The sequence below is a fragment of the Musa acuminata genome, chromosome BXJ1-8 (assembly GCF_036884655.1).
Source record: "Musa acuminata AAA Group cultivar baxijiao chromosome BXJ1-8, Cavendish_Baxijiao_AAA, whole genome shotgun sequence".
Lineage (NCBI taxonomy): Eukaryota > Viridiplantae > Streptophyta > Magnoliopsida > Zingiberales > Musaceae > Musa > Musa acuminata.
In genome coordinates this window covers 32,869,043-32,892,040 of record NC_088334.1, presented here as the reverse complement: position 1 = coordinate 32,892,040, position 22,998 = coordinate 32,869,043, and the positions used below count along the sequence as shown (strand labels likewise).

At 36.9% G+C, this 22,998-nt stretch overlaps 1 pseudogene; it reads left to right on the top strand.

Annotated features, from left to right (window-relative positions):
• The first annotated feature begins 333 nt into the window (after positions 1-333).
• On the top strand, positions 334-3,163 carry LOC108951863 (vacuolar protein sorting-associated protein 32 homolog 2-like; annotated as a pseudogene).
• The last annotated feature ends 19,835 nt before the right edge of the window (positions 3,164-22,998 follow it).

The window sequence follows — 22,998 nt, the reverse complement described above, 5'->3', positions numbered from 1 at the left end:
TGTTAATTTGTGTACTGTTGCAAGGTCTGAAGAATATCATCGTTAGATCGATGCCCCTACTGAATCATTTTCTATCTAATACCTGCATGTATTAAGATGGTAGGTAAGCTAAACACGTTGACTTGGCCATGGAAGTTAAACCTGCACAATCATTATGCCTATTAGAAGCAGACATATTTCATCATATATTATATAGCTTTGTTTTATATATTATCATCACCATCAAGTTTGAATTTCAACATTTGATGTTTTTACTATTTTTCAAAAATCAAAATATACTACTTAAACGTCAGAAACACAAAAAAAATCTATGTAGATCTGAGTAGAGAAAAAGGATACTAGTGAGACGGCCACTACACTCTCCAAAACGGTGCGGATCACTTCAACATTTGATTCTTCTTCAGCAATTTGAGTTCATAATGACAACAGCAGTTAGTCCATTTTTTACGATTTTTTTTCCGTCGGCTGTCTCACAATCCGCTCCCAATCCACGATCTCCTAGTCCGCTCGCTGCTGTTGGCGGATTTGCTGCCGTCGACGGATTCGCTGCCGTCGGGGATTATTTTGGCCACCCTTTCCCTGTTTCCTCTCTGCGCCCTCTCCCCTGTCGTCGACGGCTTCGCGTCGGTTTCCCACCACCGTTCACTCAGAGCCTTCCCTGTTTCCTATCCTGCCACCTCCCCTGCCTCCTATAGTTGACGTCGTTCCCTCACGACGGCTGTCGATTCTCGCCGTCATTCCCCCACGCCCATGTCCTCCACCCCTCCTGCTCTTGTGCTCCAACCCCAACCAAGACGTGCCCCGTGAGCGCAGGTCCTGGGCGGCGATCACCTTGCCGTGAAGAGCCATTGGATTACAGCAGCACATGTGCTGCAGGTCCTGGGCGGCGGTCACACCGCCGTGGAGAGCCATTGGGTTGCGATCATGTGCTGCTGAAGGTCCTGGGCGGCGATCACCTTGCCGCGAAGAACCATTGGGTTGCAGCAGCACATGTGCTGCAGGTCCTGGGCGGCGGTCACATCGCCGTGGAGAGCCATTGGGTTGCGACCATGTGCTGTTGCAACCAGGTAGGTGTGGCTTTTGTTAGGCGATGCCACTGCGCCATGAGAGTAAGAAAACAGGAGACAAACAAGGAGAGCAAGCACACTTTACCTGGTTGGGGATTCGGGTGGGTTGATGAGGGTGCAAGCCTTCCTGAAGGGGGAGGTGATGGTGCGAACCCAAGAACCCATTGCTGAAAGCGCAAGGAGCATTCAAATACCTTGGCTATGATGGAAGAACTCCATGAGGTAATTCTGGTTTCCTTTTTTCGATTTTGAGTTGTGATATGTGAAGGAAGATCTCATATGTAATAAGGAATTCTATGTTCTCATGTACTTTTACATCTGCCGATCAGAGGATGGTTTTTTGTATTATAGAAGTTCCATCATTTGTGTTCTCAACTTTTTTAAATTTACAGATTTATATATGAGACTCGTAACAAAGTTATCTTCTTGTGTTTTCAACTTTGTTGCACTTACTGATTTATACATTTGATGACACCAAGAATGTTGTCATATTAGAATGGTGCACATCTGGTTATTTAATGCAACATATAAAGTAATGACTGTATATAGCACACTGATACTTCATCCCTTGGTGTTTTATATAATTCAGAAACTCAGAAATGCCAGAGAAAAGGGAGCAATTTCTTAGGAAGAAGATGGCTGCTGAGGTTGAGAAAGCTAAGGAGTTCACCAGAGCAAACAACAAGAGAGGTGAGCATTTATGATGCTGATGGTGTTAGTTGGTCGAATGTTCTATCTACATATGGCTTTTCATGATACCAAAACTATGTCATAAATGTTTCTAAGAGAAAAAAATTGTCTCACAGGTCCCATAAGGATATGATATATGTAACATGTTTTTTTCTTTTTCTATAGAAACTCATTCATATCTGTTATGCAAGTGCAATCTGATGGCTATTTCTGTGTCTTCTGCGTCTGAGAAACCCAGGGTGCAAAGGATGGCTGTCGTTAGTTGTTTACCAAACACATCTTGGGATCAATCCTTGTTTCACTGTTGGTTATCAAGATTAAAATATTAGGATATGTTGATATTGCCTTTTTTTGTAAATTTGAGTTTATTTTATCTTATACCAATTGCAGCTGCTATACAATGCTTGAAGACTTCATGAGCAAGAAGTTGACAGGCTTGGGAACTACCAATTGCAGATTCATGATCAGGTTTCTTTTAGTTAAAGATGGTATTCACTGAGGATGTGCCTCAGAATCAAGTAGTTAATTTTGGGGTTTGGTTATTTCTCAGATTATATTATTGGAAGTTGCAAAATCTACAACAGAGACTGTTGATGCATTAAGAACTGGAACAGCAGCTACGAAGGCTATACTGAAAGATAGGTGAGTAGATCATTTTTAAGTTCAACTAGACATTCAATATGGTTTTATTCTGGACTTTTGTCTCATTCATTATTGCTTTGGTAGATAGGAGCATGTCTTATCTGTGCTGTTAGGCTTGCACATAACAATTTAATACTTGAACAATCACCTATTGAGCTTGCAGACATGCTGTATGATGGAATGTCCAAATCGTGAATCATGTTCGATTTGTTCATTCCTTGTCCTGCTCTGCGCTGAAGCTTGTAATTCTTATTTGTTACCTTTTAGAAGAGATATGTTACTAATTGATTCTGCTTTGCTTTCTGTTACAGTAATATTGATGATATGCACAAGACAATGGACGAAATCAATGAGCAGACACAGGAAATGAAACAAATTCAGGAAGCTTTGCCTGCTCCTGTTGGGGCAGCAGCTGTTTTTGATGAAGTGTTAATCCTTAGAACTATTTCAATTTTCTTCTTGATAGCTGTTTTCCTGCATGTTGATAAATAAGTCATGTTGAATTTTCAGGAAGAAACGGAAGCAATAGAACTTGAAGATAATATAGGTAAAATTTAAAAACTTTTTTTATCATATGATTTCATATTTATATTTATATATCTAATTTTTATTATTTGCTCCACGCAACCATCTAACTTTGAGAGAAGCACTAGCAGGAATTGTTTTGTAATTTCTTTTGATATTGTGCTACTCAAAACTTAAAAAAAAAAGTTCTTTATTTGCACCTGTATATGACATTGGATGTACTTGAATACTAATACTATGATTTTTTTTTTATAAATTGATATGATTAATGAAAGAATGTTGTGTTCCATTTTTTGAATTGTGAGCTACTATTATGGTTTGCATATCACAGTAATCTGTGTACTATTAGAGTTGTCTTTCATTGGATAAATGTATCTATTTATGTACTAGAATAATAGCAGAAATATATAAATTATTACTGTGATTATCCTCTTCATGATAAAAATATTTATTATTATAATTAAATAATCACAATAATAACTAAGCTACTACTATGGTTGTCATTTACAGGCTAAAGGTACCTATTACTGTAGTCAAATAATTATAGTAATAGCTAAACTATTATTGGGGTTGTCTTTGCAGGTAAAAGTATGTAGTTGAATAATTATCATAATAGATAAATTATTAGTATGGTTGTCCTAAGAATAAAAATATCTATTACTAGAGTTGAAAAATCATGATAATAGCTAAATTATCACTATGATTTTCCTTTGCATGATAAAAGTATATTGTGGAACCACAATGATATATGAACTGTTAACGTCCTTTTCATTCGTACGGAAAAAGCATCTTGCTGTGGATGAATCACCGCAGTTGTACAAATAGACCTTTACTTGCGGTTGTACAAATCACAATTATATCTTTTCGTGATGGCACCTATTACCACGGTTTCTAACCATACAAATAGAGCTTGCTGCAGTTAAAACTGCAAAGATATATAAATAAAAATCATAGCTAAAAGTATAATTTGTTGCGCCATATAAAACGTCACCCTCTCTTGTATGATACGCAACATCCCATTATTCCTGTTCGATGAAAATTATGATAACAAAATACTATAATACAATTAAAAGAGAATATTTTCAAATAAAAAATAATAATTTTAAACAAAAGGTAAAACAAAAAAATCTATAAAATACTGTCTAGTGCACATTCTTTGTTTCATTAACCATGATCCTCTTTATAGAAACTAATGATAACTATCTCATCATCTCATGTCATTGATGATTAAGTTAATTACTGAAACTACTCTCCTTGAAAATAATTTCTTATATCATAGTCCAAGAAATACTATTTATAACATTGTTAGGATTACCTAGATATGGTAACTATATAAGATAATTATCTATGAATCAATTCTAACACTTTTCTTTAATTCATAGTTACATATATCAATTTGAAACATAAAATAAATATACTTCATTTATTTTATAAATGAAATGACTTGATAGTGTTATAACACTAAGTATTATAGTTCCACTTACTAAAAGATCACAAATGAAATGATAGTGTATCTCTATATATTTTATTTTTTCATTAAAAGACGGGATTCTTTGTTATTATAATTATAGTTTTGTTATCATAAAATATTTTAGTTATTTCTTTTTATTTTTGATGAAGATCTCTAAGAAGCTTTCTAAGTCATATTGCTTGACAAGCTGATGATGTTGCTGTTATATATTTTGCTTTTGATTTCAATGTCGATAACATAGCTATTGTTTGCATCTTTGAACCCTAATATATAACACTTGATCCGAAATTGAAAATATTATTTGAAGTTGTTGAATCTCGGATTTTGATGATGAAGTTAATTGTCATTTGGTTATCCAATCTATATGTGGAGTTAAGTGTATAGGATTAACTACGATGGCAATAAGACATGCAGTAGGTGTTACGCCAGAGTCAATACCAAGATCACGTTGGGGGCTCGAGAGTTCGACGGAAGTCCGGACGATCGTCGGAGGTTCTATGAAGATTAAGTTAGGAATGGGAGATGATCCCATTAACTTAATCTAGGGCCAATTGAGCCCTTGATAGACCCAAATTGAGCTGAATGGATCAGCCCATTCGGACCTAGATTTCCTGGCCAGCGGTGGCACCGCCTAGAAGCTCAATTTCTGAGCGAAGTCAGGCAGTGGTACCACCCTTGTCAAGCAGTGGTACCGCCTGAGCTCGGTCTTCGAGTAGTGTCAGGCTGTAGTACCGCCCAGTTCTAGCAGTGGTACCGCCAGGACCCCGGAAATCCGGGAGATGACACTTTTGAGCTCCAAATTCAAACTAGTTGTGGCCTATATAAACCTCACCCTTTCCTACATGAAAGGGTACCGAAAGCTTGCATTTATTCTGAGAATTTGAGAGCTTAAAAAGTGTTGTAAAAGGCTAAAAGTTCTTCTCCTTCTTTTCTTCTAAGTTTTGATCATTCAAGAGAGGAGTGAAAATCTATAAGGGTTGTCTCCTATGCCCGTCAAAAGGAGTAAAGCTGTAAAAGGGTGGTTGGCCTTCGCCTATTGAAGGAAGGTCTCTAGTGGACGTCGGTGACCTAATCGGAGGAGGAAGCCAAAAGTGGATGTAGGTCAAGATTGACCAAACCACTCTAAATCTTGGTTTGCATTTACATTCTGCTCTCTATTTTAACTACAAACTGCCTCCGTTGCTTTACTTCAACTATACTTTTGTTTGATCTTAAGTTAAAGAACTTTCCAAAATGGTTTTCATCAAAAACGCTTTCATCGTACAAACATCGTTTTAAACCAACGAAAGTTTTCCATTGCACTAATTTACACCCCTCCCCCCTCTTAGTGCTCTTGATCTTAATAATTGGTATTAGAGTGAGGTTCACTCTCAATCGGATTAAAACCCAAGAGAGATGGCATACGCTGGAAACCAAGAGAGTCACTCTATTACTGTCACGCTCCTCAAAAATATCCATGATATTAAAATTTTCATCACAAACTAAACCAGGATCCAAACTAACATTTGAGGACACTGAAAAACATTCTATCAAATTCACATCTATAAAACCTGTGCAGTTTATAATCATATATCACATCACTCGATAATTCACATTTATAGCAACCCAAGCCAACTTGACAAACATGAACAACATTTATAAATCCATAAGCTAAATAAATTATACAATCATAACTCCAACTATTCACCACAAGTTCATATCATCGTAAACTAGACTTAACATTCTGAAATTCCAAATAAGAGAGATCTTCTAATACTTTTACACAGTATATCCATTTCGATTCATCGACAACATTTCATTTCATACAAAATATGCTTATACAATAATAACATAATAACCAACAAGACTTGCCCATAATTCAGAATAGCTCTCCACTGCCTAAGCCCAATTCAAACATCTCAAAGAGTGACAAGCTGACCTGAAAGATTTATATAACAACAGAGTGAGCTAAAAACAGCTCAGCAAGTAACAAAACATATTCAGAACAAAAGGAATAGTTTCAAACAAGTAAGATATCATAATGCAAGGCAGAATACAAGAATTCTCAAGGATACCATCTCATTAGATACAAAATCATATGTGTCATGTCATTCAAAACCTATTTGGTTCATAACAGATGGAGCATAGAGTAATTGAAGAATATCAATAGCGTATGAAATGTTCCGGAGCATATCAACTACATATGGAACATTTCGAAGCATAACAATAGCAAATGAAACATTTCAGAGCATATCAAAGGCGTATGAAATGTTTCGGAGCATATCAATGATAAATGAAATATTTCGGAACATATCAATGGCGTATGGACCATTTCGGAGCATATCAAAGAACGAATACGAAATAGAAGCTCAAACGTCGAATTTGACGTTACATTCATATCATTCTTATCCAAAGAATGTATAGAAACACATAACCAAAGCTCTGGATATCATATCAAACATATAGAAGGTGAAGTGGGACCATAACATAATATGATACATCCATTTCTGAATGACCACCAAACATAAGTCTCCCACGTTTGGGAGCTCCATCCACCCACGTCTGAGTGAAGTCATAAGGGCCGGCAGAGCATCACAGGCTCTATGCATAACTCCCTTCACCATTTATGGCAAAGGTTCACAATATCCCACAAACACCAAAGTATAAAAGGATAGTATGAACAATGAATAGCACATATCGGAAGCACACACGGAACAATAAAACGTACATATGCCTTTACGAGTCAATACAAAGTAAGCAATGATCTTTCACAATTGTATTCAAATTTGAAAGGAAATGAAAGCAAGAGCATTCAAGGATTCTAAGCAATCACATCTAACTCAATTCAAATAAGAAGATTAGATGAATTCAATGTCTAAAGGAACGAAACTGGAATAGGCACATATCGAAAGCAAATGTGGAACAATGGGATATACATGTGCCTATATGAGTCAATACAAAGTAAGTAATAATCTTTCACAATTGTATTCAGATTTGAAAGGAAATGAAAGCAAGAGCATTCAAGGATTCCAAGCAATCACATATAACTCAACTCAAATAAGAAGGTTAGATGAATTCAATGTCCAAAGGAATGAAACTGGAATAGGCACATATCGAAAGCAAATGCGGAACAATGGGATATACATGTGCATATATGAGTCAATACGATATAGCATAAACGTTACACAATAGTTTTCAAGAATGCAAATAATTTTAAGGACAAGAGCATACAAGAATTCAAAGTAGTAATATAAATGTCAATTGAATAAGAAAGCTAAAGGATATCAATTTCCAAAGAAATGAAACCAGAATATGCAAAATCGACCAAAGCTCGATTTCTGGCAGAATTCAAGAGGCACATTGAACAAATGATTCAAACTATCAATCATGCTCCAATTTACTCAAAAATATATTGTGGAAAGATATTTCAATTTATTTTCAGATAAAACAAGTCTCGTATGAATCGAAGTTTCCAACAAAGAGTTACAATTGATTTAGTAACCAAAGGTCAAAAAACAAAATCATTATTTTGCATAATCCATAGGGTCGGATTCAATAGATAACTGAGCAGACATTTGGACTCTAAATCTTTTAATCCAGGTATCAAAAGAAAGATTTACGAGTCTAGTTTCCAATGTAATAAGATTTGAATAAATCAAAGTTTTCAACAGGGACTTATAGGCAGTTCAGTATCAAAAGGTCAGAATCTCAAACGTTGCACAGATTCGAATTGTTACGTCTAAACAGGAGATATATCAAATGCAAGGCTAGAACAATTTAAAGTTCCTCATATTCAAAGCAAATGTAGAGATAAAATTACAGTAAGGAAAGATCAGGACACTTGCAATAGGAAGGAATTGAAAGCTTGCAATAGGAAGGATCGGAACACTTGCAATAGAAAGGATCGAAACACTTGCAATAGAAAGGATTAGAACACTTGCATGAGGAAGATCATAATACTTGCATTAAGAAAAATTAGAACAATTACAAGAGAAACGATCGGGAAACTTGCCTTTTAAAGATTTTGATCCGAAGATCCAAAGAAGGTGTCAGCCCAAATCCTTCTACTTTTCCTCCGTGTCCTCCCTGTTCCGTGTTCTACATATGTCTTCTCTTTTTCCTCCATAACTGCAGCTCATGCAGAACATAGAGGCATAGTCACCTGCTCTCTCTTACTCTCATTCCTTCGTTTTCTTTTTCAAATGTAGCTATCGCAGCCATCGCCACTGCCACTACCACAGTCGTAGCTACGGCCGCAGCTGCTGTCACAACCGCAACCCCTTCCACTGCACTACTTCCTTCCTCCCTTCTCTCATTCCTACTTTTTCTTTCCCAAACACAGTTTCTGCAGACGCAGCCGCCACCACCACCACCGCAGCCGCAATCACGGCCAAAGCCCCCCCTTTTTTTTTTTTCCCTTTCCTTTCTTTCTCTTTCCCAAACGTAGCTACTGCAGCCACCACCGCTGCCGCAGCTACCGCAGCCGCAGTCGCAGCCACGGCCGCAGCCACCACACCCGCAGCCTCTTCTTCCTCCCCTGCTCTGTTTCCTCTCCTTCTCTTCCAGCTGCAGCTGCAGCAGCCACTGCTGCAGCTGCCTCCCCTTCTCCTCTTCCTCTCTTCTTCCCTTTTCCTTCACTTCTTTCCCAGCTGCACTACTACAGTCGCAGCCTCAGCCACGGTCGCAGCCTCTTCTTCCTCCCCTGCTCATCTTCCTCTCCTTCTTCTCTTCCAGCTGCAGCTGCCATCGCCACAGCTGCAGCCCCTTCTTCCCCTTCTCTTCTTCCTCTCCTTCCCTTCTTCCTTCCTCTTCCTCTTTCCCTGCCACAGCTGCAGCTGCCACAGCCGCACCCACAGCTGCTTCTTTCCCTTCTCCTCTTCCTTCTCCTTCCTTTCTTCTTCTTCTCTTCTTCCTCACCTTCTCTTCCTCTCCTTCTCTTCCAGCTGCAGCTGCAGCTGCCACCGCCGCAGCCGCAGCTCCTCCTTTCCCTTCTCTTCTTCTTCCCTCCTCCTCCCCGGCGTCACACACACCCTCTCCTCTGTTTCCTCTGCACGAAACAGAGGTATCACAACCTCTTCTTCTTCTCTTCCTCTTCTTCTTCTTCTCCTCTTCGAACGCCCCACACCTCTCCTCTATTTTCACCTGCATGAAACAGAGGTGCTGTAGCCCTAGCTGCTGCCACCTCTCGCTCCTCTCCCTCTTCCCTCTCTTTTCCCTCTTCTTCTCCTCTTCCCTTTTCCTCCCCAACGCCACACACCTCCTTGCTGCAGCCTTGCCGCAGCTATCCTCCTCTCTTCTTCTTCTTCTTCTTCTGCTTCTCTTCTTCTCCTCTTCTTCCCTTCTCCTCCCCGACGCCCCCACACATGAACTCCTCTGTTTCCTCCTACACGAAACAGAGGTGCTGTAGCCCTAGCTGCTGCAGCTATCTCTCTTTCCTCTCCCTCTTCCCTCTCTTCTTCTTCTTCTTTTCTTCTCTTCTCTCTCTTCTTCCTATCTTCTTTTCCCTATTCTTCTTCTTTTCTTCTCTTCTCCCTCTACTTCTCTTCTTCTTCTCCCCATGCCCCACAGCTCCTCTCTTTGTTCCGGGAACAGAGAGCGTGGGAGGCGGTGGGATAAAACCGAAATTTTTGATTTTCTTTATTTTTTTTCTTTTTGCAACTTAACAGTTTAGTCCTTAAAATTTCTATTTTTACATATAGGTCCTCTAATTTACATATAAATCCTTATTAATAAATTTCAAAAGATGGATGTTACAATTACACGTCCGCCCATATTCAACGGGACAGACTACACCTATTGGAAGACCCAAATGAGGATCTTCCTTATTTCCATGTATTTTAAACTTTGGAATATTGTTGAAAATAGATTTTCAAAGTCTTCTCTTCTGATGATCTATTGGAATGAATTAGAGAAGAAGACTTTCGCTCTTAATGCAAAGGCTATGAATGCCTTATTTTGTGCACTTGATAAAAACGAGTTCAATCGTGTTTCGATTTGTGAAGTTGTATTTGATATTTGGCATACACTCGAAGTGACTCATAAAGGCACAAGTAGAGTGAAATAGTCAAAAATTAATCTTTTAGTACATTCTTATGAACTTTTTCGAATGAAACCGAGCGAGACCATAGGCGACATGTACACCCGTTTCACGGATATCGTCAATGGTCTAAAAGGACTCGGTAAAAGTTTTTCAGATTTTAAGCTTGTCAATAAAATTTTAAGATCCCTTCCAAAGAGTTGGGACCCTAAAATCAGTGCTATTCAAGAGGCTAAAGATTTAAACAACTTCCATCTTGAAGAATTAATCGAGTCATTAATAACCTATGAAATGACTTGCAAAGCTCATGAAGAGCAAGAAGACATCCTTCCAAAGAACAGGAAGGATATGGCACTTAGAACTCTAAAAGACCACTTGAGAGAAAACTCAAGTGATGAGGACTTTGACGATGACTTAACACTTCTAACAAAAAAATTTAAAAAAATCATTAAAAGAAACAAATTTAAAAATGACACTAAAAATAAACTTGAACCCAAAAAAGACCAAGTTATTTGCTACGAATGCAAGAAGTCGGGATACTACAAAAGTGATTGTCCCCAAGCCAAGAAGAGAACACCAAAGAAGAAGGCGCTCAAAGCAACGTGGGATGACTCAAGCATGTCCGAAGAAGAGGAGTCCAACACCGAGCAAGTTGCTCATTACGCCCTAATGGCCATCGGAGAGGAGGTAACAAATTTAATTGATGCAAATTTATTATTTGATGAATTGTTAAATGCTTTCCATGACTTGTTTGATGAATGCAAAACAATTAGTAGAAAAATTAAATTGTTAAAAAAGGAGCATGATACTCTTATTAATAATTTCGATAAATTAAAAACTGAACATAATGATAGTTTAGCTCTATGTATGAAATGCTATGATCTAGAAACTCTCCAAAAGGAGAACTTGCTACTTAAGGACACCTTGAAGAAATTCGAGGTTGGTAGCAAGTCTTTGAATATGATCCTAAAAGAAGTGGAATCGGATTCGTAAGAAGTCCTCACTAAAATCTAACCAATTTCATTAAAGGCCCTATCTTGCATGTATCGCACCAAAACAAATGTAACTTTTATTACAAACATGGGCATAGAACTTATCATTGTCCATTCAAGAAAGTTAATCTAAATAAATTGATTTGGGTTCCTAAAGGAATCATGATAAATTCCATGCAACATGATAAACAATTTAGATCAATTTTTGAGGCACCCAAAATTAAATGGGTACCTAAAAATCATCCTTTCTTGTAGAAACATATGCTATCACAAGCTAGGAGCAAGAGATGGTACCTTGATAGTAGATGCTCAAAGCATATGACCGGAGATCCATCTTAATTCTTTAAGCTCACTAGCATAGACAAAGGCTATGTCACATTCGAAGACAACAACAAGGGTAAAATCATTGGCAAAGGAACCATAGGTAACAAATCCAACTTCTTTATTGAAGATGTTTTGTTAGTTGATGATTTAAAACATAATATCTTGAGCATTAGTCAATTGTGTGATAAAGGATATATTATCAAATTCGAATCTAATGCTTGCATCATTAAAATACCACAAAAAACACATTTATGATTGTATTAAAATAAAATAACATATACACCATTGACATTAATGATCTTTGTAATGAAATGTGTTTCTCGGTTTTAAATGACAATGCTTGGCTTTGGCATAGGAGATTAGGTCATGCTAGCATGAAACTAATCATTCAAATTTCATCCACAGAACTTGTAAGAGGAATTCCTCATATCAAGTTCATCAAAGATAATGTCTGTGATGCTAGTCAATTAGGAAAATAAATTAAGGGTAGCTTCAAATCTAAGAACCAAATAAGCACCTCTAGACCATTGCAATTGATCTATATAGACTTATTCGGACCAATCTCTACATCAAGCTTAGGAGGTAGTAAATACGCCTTTGTTATTATAGATGATTACAATAGATACACATGGATTTATTTCTTGAAACATAAAAATAAATGCTTTAGATATTTCACCAAGTTTTATAAACTTGTTCAAAATGAAAAGAGTTCTATGATTTCATCAATTAGAAGTGATCATAGTGGTGAATTTCGAAACCATGTTTTCCAAGAATTTTATGAATTTAATGGATACAATCACAACTTCTCTACTCCAAGAAATCCTCAACAAAATGGAGTACTAAAAAGAAAAAATAGAAATTTACAAGAAATGGCAAGAACTATGTTGAATGAACATAGCCTACTCAAATATTTTTGGATCGAAGCCATAAACACTATATGCTATATTTTAAATAGAGTTCTAGTAAAACCCTTACTCACCAAAACTCCTTATGAGTTATGGAACAACAAAAAACCCAATGTTTCATATTTTAAAGTTTTTGGGTGTAAGTGTTTTATCTTGAATGAAAAAGATGTCTTAGGAAAATTTGATGCTAAATCCGATGAAGGAATTTTTCTTAGTTATTCTTCAGTTTCTAAAGCTTTTTGTATCTTCAATAAAAGAACTTTAATTATAGAAGAATCCATTCATGTTGTTTTCAATGAGATTTTCAAAATCAAGAAAAATGATTTTGATGATTATGTTAATTTCGATTCTTTGAATTTAAATGAAGCCCCTTCTCCAACTAGCAACTTGGATGCATCCACTTCCGAAATATCCTTACCCAAGGATTGGAAGTATGTAGATGCTCATCCTAAGGAGCTAATCTTAGGAGATACATCTAAGGGGGTTCAAACACATTCTTCTCTTAAAATTTTTGTGCCAATGCCACTTTTCTCTCCCAAATTGAACCTAAATGTATTGACGAAGCCATGAAAGATGATTCATAGATTATCGCAATGCAAGATTAGTTAAATCAATTTAAGAGAAATGAGGTGTGGAAGCTTGTTCCTAGGCCAAATGACCATTTAGTTATTAATACTAAATCGGTCTTTAAAAACAAGCAAGATGAATATGATATCGTGGTTAGAAACAAGGCTAGATTAGTGGCCAAAGGTTTCAACCAAGAAGTAGGTATCGATTACAAAGAAACCTTCGCTCCTATGGCTCGATTAAAAGCCATAAGGATACTCCTTGCCTATGCTAGTAATAATACTTTTAAGTTGTTTCAAATGGATGTTAAAAGCACTTTTCTTAATGACTTTATTTTCAAAGAAGTTTATGTTGAACAACCTCCCAGATTTGAAAATAATAGCCTCCCTAATCATGTGTTTAAATTAACTAAAGCTCTCTATGGTTTAAAACAAGCCCCAAGGGCTTGGTATGAGAGGCTTAATTCTTTTCTTATTAAAAATAATTTCTCAAAAGGTAAGGTCGATACTACATTGTTTATCAAAAATTTTGAAAATAATTTTCTCATTGTTCAGATTTATGTTGATGATATTATCTTCGGTTCTATGAATGAATCTCTTTGTGAATATTTTGCTAACACTATGAGCCTTGAATTTGAAATGAATTTGATGGGAGAATTAACCTTCTTTTTAGGCTTACAAATTAAACAACTAAGCAATGACATCTTTATTAGTCAAACTAAATATGCTTTAGATTTGCTAAAAAGATTTAATATGAATAGCTCAAAAGCTATCAACACTCCTATGAGCACCTCCACTAAGTTAGAAATTGATGAAAGTGGAGAAAGCTTTGATCAAAAAACTTATAGGGGTATGATAGGAAGTTTACTTTACCTTACTACAACTAGACTAGATATCATGTTCAATGTAGGACTTTGTGCTAGGTTTCAATCGAACCCTAATATATCTCATCTCAAAGCAGTTAAAAGAATACTTAGATATCTTAAAGGTACTACAAATATAGGATTATGGTATCCAAAAACTGAGAATTTTGAGTTAACTGCTTATGCTTATGCAGATTTTGCTGGGTGCAGACTAGATAGAAAAAGCACATCATGAACATTTCAATTCTTGGGACATGCCCTTGTTTCCTGGTCATCTAGGAAACAATACTCGATTGCACTATCAACAACCAAAGCTGAGTATATTATAGCTAGTGCATGCTGTGCACAAGTTGTATGGATGAAAAACACCTTAAAAGATTATAAAGTTCATCTTAAAAAGATTCCCATTAAATGTGATAACACAAGTGTAATATGTTTAACAAAGAATGAACAAAACATATTGATATTAGATATCACTTTATATGAGATCATATCACTAATCATGATATAATTATAGAGTTTATTGATACTAAACCTCAACTAACTGATATTTTTACAAAACCTTTAAGTGAAGAACAATTTGATTTTATTAGAAGAGAATTAGGAATGTTGATGTGTCCGAATGCATGAACTTATTAAATTTATTTTTCAGACTTTCTTGATTCAATGATCAATCACTTAATTGCTATGATGAGAATTTTACACGATTACATGCCTTAATAACATGTTGGAAATTATGTGTTTTGGATGCAAAACTTCTAGGATGATGAGCATGTTTTACCTTCATGATTGTGTTTTAAAAATCCATAGAAAAACCTTGTCCGAATGAATGAATGTGTTAAATTTCACTTTTGGACTTTCTTGATCCTAACAATACATGATTTAGTATTTCTCTTCCGGACTTAATGTAGCTTTCATAAGCCTTTGTCATATCAAGTTTGTTTCATATCATTGATTTTTGACATATGAAATCAATTAACAAATGCATCTCTCATAGATTTATCTTGTGAAAAATATTTTTTCGAGAAATGGATTTGATGAAATAATTCCTTCTTATGAATTCCTTCTTGATAAATGAAGATTTTTAAAATAAAGTATGATTTAATCTCTTATCATTTTAACTTCATTCAAGTAAGTTCATAATAGCTTTCTTCCTTCATGCAAAACGTTAATGACAAATAAAAGGGAAGAAGCAATGAAAGCTATCTTCATGTCATGTTTGCTTGAAAATTTTGTATAATTGGTATCCTATCACTTATTGATGAAAAATGACATGAACCTTTTTATGACATGAATCGATACCACACTTATGCTTAAAATTTGTTTAAATCGTTCTCCTTTTTGCTGATGACAAAGGGGGAGAAATATGTGGTAAATATGTGGTAAATTGATGATAGAATTGCTATAATTGTCATATTTGCATTATGTTAAGATATCAAAAGCTTGCATTATAATTTTACGATATTGATATCTTAAAATATGTGATAAATTAATGATAGAATTGCTATACACGTTAAATATTTGCATTAATGAAAAGATATCTAGAGCTTACATTGCAATTTTACAATGTTGATATCTTGCCATGTGATGAAATGCTATGATTGCTATACACTTAAAATGTTTGTATTATGTTAAGATATTAAGAGTTTGCATCGTAATTTTACATATTGATATCTTACCATATAATGAATTGCTACGATTGCTATCTTTCATATTTGAAATGTAAGACGTGAAAATGGATGTCAAGCCTTGACATCATTTTCAAAGAGATACATCATGATAGGAATCATGATGGGAGTATTGATAAGGTTAAATGAACTTAACTTATCAATATGTCTCTTGAATTCAAAGGCTTTGAATTCAAGAATGACTTGTCTTAAGTATGACATACAGATAGGGGGAGTTAATGTTAACTCCGTCATCAATTGATTGTCATCATAAAAAAGGGAGAGATTGTTAAATATCAGATTTTGATGATGAAGTCAATTGTCATTTGGTTATCTAATCCATATGTTAAGATAAGCATGCAAGATTAACTACGATGGTAGTAAAACATGCAGTAGGTGTTGCGCCGGAGTCAAGACCAAGATCACGTTGGGGGTTCGAGAGTTCAATAGAAGTCCGGACGGTCGTCGGAGGTTCTGCGGGAACAAATCCGAGAAGTCCAGGAGTTTGCAAAAGAAGCTTGTTGGAACTCGCCAAGAGGATCGTCGCAAGTCTAGGAGTTTGCCGGAAGTCCGCTGGAGCATCGCCAAGGGTTCGTCAAATGTTCGCTGGAAGCTCGCCGGAAGAAGCGATTGACACACCGGAACACGAGTTGCAGTATTAATGTCTTAAATATCATAGTTAGCATGAAGATTAAGTTAGAAATGGGAGATGATCCCATTAACTTAATCTGGGGCCAATTGGGCCCTTGACAGACCCAAATTGGGCCGAATGGATCAGCACATTTGGACCCAGATTTCATGGCCGGCAGTGGCACCGCCTAGAAGCTCGATCTCTAAGCGAAGTCAGGCAGTGGTACCGCTTGAGCTTGGTCTCCGAGTAGTGTCAGGCGGTAGTACCACCCAGTTCTAGCGGTGGTACCGCCAGGACCTCGGAAATCTAGGAGATGGCACTTTTGAGCTCCAAATTCAAACAAGTTGGGGCCTATATAAACCCTACCCTTTCCTGCATGAAAGGGTACCGAAAGCTTACATTTATTCTAAGAATTTGAGAGCTTAAAAAGTGTTGTAAAAGGCTAGAAGTTCTTCTCTCTCTTTTCTTCTAAATTTTGATCATTCAAGAGAGGAGTGGAAATCTGTAAGGGTTGTCTCCTAAGCCCGTCAAAAGGAGTAAAGCTGTAAAAGGGTGGTTGGCCTTCGCCTATTGAAGGAAGGCCTCTAGTGGACGTCGGTGACCTCTGTTAGGATCGGAGCGGCACTAAGAGGGGGGGGGTGAATTAGTGCAGCGGATTAAAACGTCGGTTTTGACAAATCTTTCGTACGATAAAAATCGAATTCGGAAATGCTTAACTTGAAAGCGTATTCATAAAGTTATGCAGCAAAGGTAATGAGGAAATAAAGCACGTAAGAAGGTTTGCAGTAATGTAAATAGCAATAATGAAATGCAAACCAGAGATCACGCCGATTTTAAAGTGGTTCGGTCAAATGACCTACATCCACTTACGAGGCCCTCTTCGATGAGGCTCCCACATTCCACTAGCAAATCTCTTGAAGGGGAAGGGCAAATACCCCTCTTACAACTCTTTACAAACGGTTCACACTCTTAGAAATTTTCAGTAAGAAAGAAGGAGGTGAACACTCTAGCAAATTGAAAACAAGACTTGCTAAGACTTTTCTAAGACCTTTATCTCAATCAATTGCTTCTCAAAAGTTGTATTCTCAGCTAAGATTTGAGGGGTATTTATAGGCCTCAAGAGGATTCAAATTTGGGCTCCAAAATTTGAATTCTCTTTGGTTCCCGATGCTGGTGGTGCCACCGCCTGTCAGTGTCCGACACTGACAGTGGACTGGCGGTGCCACCGCCCAGCCAAGCGGTGCCATCGCTTGGCACTCGGGTGTGTTGAATCTCGGATTTTGATGATATAATCAATCGGTGGGTTAATTGATCTAATCCATATTATTGAGTTAAGTGTGCAGGATTAACTACGATAACCAGAAAACATAAAGCAAAGATACCGGAGTCGAGCTCGATGGACGTTTAAGAGACTGAAGAATCATCGGAGATGCTGCCGGAACCATCCGAGAAGAAATCGGGAACGTGTCGGAAGTTCGCCGAAGAAATCGTCGGAGGCTCGCGGAGATCACCAAGAAGGCTCGGCTACTCGTTAAAGTCATCACAAAGATTGGGAGCTTGCAGGGAGTCCGTCGGAAGAAGTTCATCGGAAAGCTCGCCGGAACAAGACTCGACGTTCGCGGTTAAAAAACTTGCTTAGGATGTTTTTTTTGTGTTATGTAGTTCACCTGTAATTAGGATTAGGATTAAGAGATAATCCTATATCCTGGTTAGGGGCCAACTGGGCCCAAAGTCAGATTTGGTTTGGGCGAAAATTAAGCCAAACCAATGAATCGGAAAGCCAGGCGGTGGAACCGCCTGGCTGGGCGGTGAAACCGCCCAGCACCCGAGTGCTGGGCGGTGACACCTCCTTGGCTGGGCGGTTGCACCGTCCAGCACCCGAGCGCTGGGCGGTGGCACCGCCTGGCTGGGCGGTGGAACCTCCAGCACCGGGAACCTTAAGAGAATTCAAATTTTGGAGCCCAAAATTTGAATCCTCTTGAGGCCTATAAATACCCCTCAAATCTTAGCTGAGGTTACAACTTTTGAGAAGCATTTTGATTGAGAGAAAAGTCTTAGAAAGTCTTAGCAAGTCTTATTTTCAATTTGCTAGAGAGTTCTCCTCCTTCTTTCTTATTGAAAATTTGTAAGAGGTTGAGCTGCTTGTAAAAGGTTGTAAGAGGGGTGTTTACCCTTCCATTTCAAGAGACTTGCTAGTGGAAGGTGGGAGCCTCATCGAAGAGGGGCCTCGCAAGTGGAGTAGGTCATTTGACCGAACCACTCTAAAAATCGGCGTAATCTCTGGTTTGCTCTTTATTATTGTCATTTACATTACTGCAAATCTTCTTACTGCATTAGTTCCTTATTACTCTTGCTGCGCAACTTCAAGAATACGCCTTCAAGTTAAATTTCTCAAGTTTCGTTCTTAACGTACGAAAGATTTTGTTAAAATCGAAGTTTTAATCCGCTGCACTAATTCACCCCCCCCCTCTTAGTGCCGCTCCGATCCTAACAAGTGGTATCAGAGCAAGGTTATCTCTCATATTTGGTTTAATAGCCAAGAGAGATGGCTTACTCCGGCATGCAAGAGGGCCATTCTATTGCACGACCACCTTTGTTTAATGGGTCGGATTACACATATTGGAAGACTCGCATGAGAATCTTCCTCATTTCTATGGACTTTGAGCTTTGGTCTATTATCGAGAATGGATTTCAAAAATATTCTCTTCCGATGAGCGAATGGGATGAATCGGAGAAGAAGGTTTTTGCTTTAAATGCAAAGGCTATGAATGCCTTGTTTTGTGCACTAGACAAAAACGAATTTAATCATGTTTCAATGTGTGATTCGGCTTTTGATATTTGGAGAACTCTTGAGGTCACTCATGAAGGCACTAACCGAGTGAAAGAGTCTAAAATCAACATCCTTGTGCACTCTTACAAACTTTTCCGAATGAAACCAAGTGAGTCCATCGGAGACATGTACACCCGGTTTACGGATGTCATCAATGGACTCAAAGCTCTTGGTAAAGATTTTACTAACTTTGAACTAGTAACTAAAATCTTAAGATCCCTCCCTAAAAGTTGGGATCCAAAAGTTACGGCCATTCAAGAGGCCAAAGACCTTAAAGCATTCCCTCTTGAAGAACTCATTGGGTCTCTAATGACCTACGAAATGACATGTCAAGCTCATGACGAGCTCGAGAACCCCCTTTCAAAGAACAGGAAGGATATGGCACTCAAATCACAAGAAGACCACTTGAAAGGAACATCAAGTGATAAGGACAGTGACAATGACATTGCACTTTTGACTCAAAAATTTAAAAAATATTTAAGAAAGAACAGATTTAAAAATAATACAAAAAATAAATTTGAACAAAAGAAGGACCAAGTGATTTGCTATGAATGCAAAAAAACCGGGACACTATAAGAACGATTGTCCTCAAGTCAAAAAGAGAACATAAAAAAAGAAGGCATTCAAAGCAACGTGGGATGATTCAAGCGCATCCGAAGAAGAGGAGTCCAACACCGAGCAAGTTGCTCATTACGCGCTAATGGCGTTAGGAGAAGAGGTATGTGATTTATTTAATGAACATTTATCTTTTGAAGAACTATCTATCGCTTTTCATGAATTATTTGATGAATGTAGAACTGTTAGCAAGAAGTTAAGTATCTTAAAGAAAGAGCATGCTTTGCTACAAGATAAGTTTGATAGTCTTCAAACTCCTCCATGCTCTAAGTGTGAGCACTTAGAAGCAATAAAAAAATGAAAATATGCTTCTTAAGGAAACCTTAAACAAGTTTAAGGTTGGTAGCAAAGGATTAGATATGATCCTTGCACACAAGGGTCACATCGTAAATAGAAATGGAATTGGATTTGTAAAAGGATTACATCAAAATCCTATCACTTTCATAAAAGGACCTACATTACATGTTTCCTCTTATATGAAATGCAACTTTTGTTGCAAATCCGGACATATTGCCTACAAATGCCCATTTAGGAAAATTAGTTCACAAAAATTAATATGGGTTCCTAAAGGAACTATAAAGAATTCAATCATAAATAACAAAGTTAGTGGGTCAATTTTTGAGGCACCCAAAATCAAATGGGTACCTAAAAATCATCCTCTTTTGTAGACAAACCCACAAGCTAAGAGCAAGAGATGGTATTTCGATAGTGGATGCTCAAGACATATGACTGGAGATCCATCTCATTTCTCTATGCTCACTAGCAAAGAAGAAGGGTACGTTACCTTCGGAGACAACAACAAGGGCAAAATCATTGGCAAGGGAACTATTGGTAACAAATTTAATTTTTCCATTGATGATGTCTTACTAGTTGATGGATTGAAACATAATCTCTTGAGTATTAGTCAACTATGCGATAAAGGTTACATCGTTAGATTTGAATCAAATATGTGCATTATTGAAAAACCAAATCATAACATGACTATGATTGCTTTAAAACAAAATAATGTCTATACCATCAATCTTGATGAACTAAGTAATGAAATGTGCTTCTCCGCCGTAAATGATGATGCTTGGCTTTGGCATAGGAGATTAGGCCATGCAAGCATGAAAACAATATCTAAGATCTCATCTCAAGAATTAGTACGAGGAATTCCAAATATAAAGTTTATTAAGGACAAAGTATGCGATGCATGTCAACTAGGCAAACAAATAAAAACAAGCTTCAAACCAAAAAATCAAATTAGCACTACTAGACCATTACAATTGATCCATTTGGACTTATTTGGACCAATTGATACAACAAGTCTAGGTGGAAGCAAATATGCTTTTGTGATTGTGGATGACTACTCTAGATACACTTGGACCTATTTGTTAGCTCACAAAAGTGATTGCTTCAAGTGTTTCTCTAAATTTTGTAAACTCACTCAAAACGAAAAAGGCTTCATGATTTCATTAATTCGGAGTGATCACGGTGGTGAATTCCAAAACCGTGACTTTCAAAATTTTTGCGAAAGTAATGGGTACAATCACAACTTCTCAACTCCAAGAAATCCTCAACAAAATGGAGTAGTTGAAAGGAAAAATAGAAACCTACAAGAAATGGCAAGAACTATGTTGAATGAACATAGTTTACCTAAGTACTTTTGGGCCGAAGCCGTAAATACGGCTTGCTACATCATGAATAGAGTCTTAATAAGACCATCCTTATCCAAAACTCCCTATGAATTATGGAATAACAAAAAACCAAACATCTCCTATTTTAAAGTTTTTGGTTGTAAATGCTTTATTTTAAATGAAAGGGATGCTTTAGGAAAATTTGATGCTAAATCCGATGAAGGCATCTTTCTTGGTTACTCTTCCGTTTCTAAAGCTTTTCGGGTTTTTAATAAAAGAACTTTAGTAATTGAAGAGTCTATTCATGTAGTTTTTAATGAAATTTCCGATTTAAAGAAAAATGATTTTGATGATGATCTTGGTTTTGATAATTTGAATTTAAATGAACCCTCTCCTCAAAATAGCCATTTGAATGCATCTTCTTCCGAAATTTCTTTACCAAAAGAATGGAAGTATGTAGATGCTCATCCAAAAGAGCAAATTATAGGAGATACATCAAAAGGGGTTCAAACTCGTTCTTCTTTCAAAAATTTCTGTGCTAACGCCGCTTTCCTTTCTCAAATTGAACCTAAATGCATTGATGAAGCCTTAAAAGATGATTTTTGGATCATTGCAATGCAAGAAGAATTGAACCAATTTGAGAGGAATGAGGTATGGAAGCTTGTTCCTAGACCAAGTGACCACTTAGTCATAGGTACTAAGTGGGTCTTTAGAAACAAGCAAGACGAAAATGGTATCGTGGTTAGAAACAAGGCTAGATTAGTGGCCAAAGATTTCAACCAAGAAGAAGGTATCGATTACGAAGAAACCTTCGCTCCCGTGGCTTGATTAGAAGCCATAAGGATGCTCCTTGCCTATGCTAGTAGTAATAATTTTAAACTATTTCAAATGGATGTTAAAAGTGCTTTCTTGAATGGTTTTATTTCCGAAGAAGTATTTGTCGAACAACCTCCCGGATTTGAAAATTCTCTTCTTCCTAATCATGTATTCAAATTGACTAAAGCTCTCTATGGCTTAAAACAAGCTCCTAGAGCTTGGTATGAAAGGCTTAGTTCCTTTCTTATTTTAAATAATTTTACCAAAGGCAAGGTTGATACTTCATTGTTTATTAAACATTTTGAAAATAATTTTCTTATTGTGCAAATTTATGTTGACGATATTGTGTTTGGCTCTTCGGATGAATCACTATGTGAATCATTTGCCAAATGTATGAGTCTTGAATTTGAAATGAGTTTAATGGGTGAATTAACTTTCTTTTTGGGATTACAAATCAAACAACTTAGTGATGGTATATTTCTTAACCAATCCAAATATACATTAGAATTGTTAAAACGATTTAACATGGATAATTCAAAAGCAATAAACACCCCTATGAGTACTGCGACTAAGTTAGATATGGATGAAAATGGTGAAAGTTTCGATCAAAAAACATATAGGGGAATGATAGGTAGTCTACTCTACCTCACTGTGACTAGACCGGATATTATATTTAGTGTAGGACTTTGCGCTAGGTTTCAATCTAATCCTAAATTATCTCATCTTAAGAGTGTTAAAAGAATATTTAGGTATCTTAAAGGA